Source organism: Colletes latitarsis, unplaced genomic scaffold (assembly GCF_051014445.1).
Source record: "Colletes latitarsis isolate SP2378_abdomen unplaced genomic scaffold, iyColLati1 scaffold0039, whole genome shotgun sequence".
In the NCBI taxonomy this organism is placed as follows: domain Eukaryota; kingdom Metazoa; phylum Arthropoda; class Insecta; order Hymenoptera; family Colletidae; genus Colletes; species Colletes latitarsis.
Window position 1 is genome coordinate 275,001 of NW_027488389.1, and position 2,500 is coordinate 277,500.

Here is a 2,500-nt window from a genome sequence, read left to right on the forward strand (position 1 = left end):
CCGTGGGATTCAGTGCTGGGCTCTTTCCTGTTCGCTCGCCGCTACTAAGGAAATCCTAGTTAGTTTCTTTTCCTCCGCTTAGTAATATGCTTAAATTCAGCGGGTCATCTCGCCTGCTCTGAGGTCGTCGAACAAACTTGTTAGTTGAAAAAAAAAAAAAAAAGAAAAACAAATCGTACACCGTAACGAATCGGAGCAACAAGAACCTGGTGTATATATGGAATCGACCACCACCTCCTACTTCTCCGCGTCCTCCGATAGCATATAATAGCATTTTGCTTTCTCGGAGAAAAGGATATCAATGATGGGTTTTTAGCGCCTCGCCAAAGTGTCTCCCTTCTGTCTTAGTTTTTCATTCGTTCGATGCGAAACGCTCGCTAGGCGTAACCGGCTGATTACTTTTAACGTCCTTCCGTCGCTTTTCAAATTAAAGAAGAACCACGGTGTGTGTCTATGATAGAACTACCCGATCCGATTTTCGTTGATTCTTTGATAGTCTACCAAAGTCCACCGTAAGTTCGAAAGAAAAGCATTCGTGGACTGGACGACCGGCTAAACGCGCGGTCTCGCAATCGATATACATATTCGTAACAAAGAGAGACATGGGGCGACCAACTTCTCAGAGTATATCCCTTCTTTTGGGTTCCGTTCGTATCGCGCTTCTCGTCGTGTTCGTTCGAGCCTCTCCATAGAGGATGATCGTCCGATTCGTTTGATAAATTATCATTTTTCCCTGGGGCTGTACGAACGAACAGAGAGGAAGACGACGACCGACGGATACCACAAATTTCACGTGGTAGGGCATATATTACATATCATAATTATCAGTGTTTGATCAAATTTCTTTCCAGTGTCCTTTTTGTTATGCTCCAAAACTAGTATACGCTTTATTTTCTCTTTCCTTTGCATAAATTATTAACTTCGGGCAACGTCGGGAGCGCCGGTAATCATTAGATTTGTACGAAACGCGATTTGCGCCCCACGGTGGTTTTTAGTGCCGTCAAAGTCAGAAATCGTAGGAGCGGTGCTTTAACGGGCGGTCGTGATGATACTCCAGACAACACGACGCACGACGCCGTAAAACACTCGCGCGAGTCCAGACTGATCTCTGCCTCACCACGCAAGGGGTGCGCAAACTTGCCAATAATATATAATATTTATTCTTTTTCGTACGTCCAGCGACAAACGCCAACGAAATACCCAAATTCTCGCTCGTACGTTGATACCTTTCTCTTCATCGACCCGGCTCCGAAACGTTCTTCGCCATCTCCCCGAAAGGAGAGGTAAACGACGGCGGGGTTAGGGAATCTGAGAACAACGCAAGCAGTTTTAGGACAAGTGAACGACCCTCAGCCAGGCGTGGTCCAGGAATTTTATCCGTGGACCGCAATGTGCGTTCGAAATGTCGATGTTCATGTGTCCTGCAGTTCACACGTTGACGCGCAATTAGCTGCGTTCTTCATCGACCCACGAGCCAAGTGATCCACCGTTCAGGGTAATCATATACAATTTACAATTTTTTTCTTTGTATTTAAAAATGCTCCTTGTTCTTTGCTTTAAAAATATTCGATGTTCGCACCTCCGACCAGCGTATCGACGGAGGATTGAACGCGCCATATCGACGACAAAAGTTTCTTTTTGTTTCCTGAATGACGGAAAACCATCGTTCGACGGCCGGGCGTACAGTACATTCAAAAGCCTTTGCGCGTGGCTGCGACCAAACGGGTATAATACACCCGTATATTCTTGGTTCCGAACAGTAACTTCACGCGCAATCGGGCGAACGCACGCGGCAGCGCCCATCGGTTGCTCGATGAAATCGATGCGATAAACTACAGCCTTCTCGGCTGGTCGTCGTTAGTCGCGCGAGCAACGGATGGCCGCACAATCGACGCGTCGTCGTTTGCGATTATTCGCCTCACGTTAGCCATGAGTATGTATATTATTCATTTACGAACGAACGCGGCAGCGTCCATCGGTTGCTCGATGAAATCGATGCGATAAACTACAGCCGTCTCGGCTGGTCGTCGTTAGTCGCGCGAGCAACGATGGCCGCAAAATCGACGCGTCGTCGTTTGCGATTATTCGCCTCAAGTTAGCCATGAGTATGTATAACATTCATTTACGAACGAACGCGGCAGCGTCCATCGGTTGCTCGATGAAATCGATGCGATAAACTACAGCCGTTTCGGCTGGTCGTCGTTAGTCGCGCGAGCAACGATGGCCGCAAAATCGACGCGTCGTCGTTTGCGATTATTCGCCTCAAGTTAGCCATGAGTATGTATATTATTCATTTACGAACGAACGCGGCAGCGTCCATCGGTTGCTCGATGAAATCGATGCGATAAACTACAGCCGTTTCGGCTGGTCGTCGTTAGTCGCGCGAGCAACGATGGCCGCAAAATCGACGCGTCGTCGTTTGCGATTATTCGCCTCAAGTTAGCCATGAGTATGTATATTATTCATTTACGAACGAACGCGGCAGCGTCCATCGGTTGCT

At 47.8% G+C, this 2,500-nt stretch overlaps 1 non-coding gene and 1 pseudogene across 1 annotated transcript; both read right to left on the bottom strand.

Moving 5' to 3' along the window:
• Window positions 1-127, bottom strand: part of LOC143350792 (large subunit ribosomal RNA) — an 11,003-nt pseudogene extending 10,876 nt beyond the window's left edge.
• Window positions 128-1,343: 1,216 nt separating this feature from the next.
• LOC143350764 (5.8S ribosomal RNA) lies at window positions 1,344-1,498 on the bottom strand. Its single transcript, XR_013081235.1, has one exon. It is a non-coding gene; the product is annotated as a 5.8S ribosomal RNA (ribosomal RNA).
• Window positions 1,499-2,500: the final 1,002 nt, after the last annotated feature.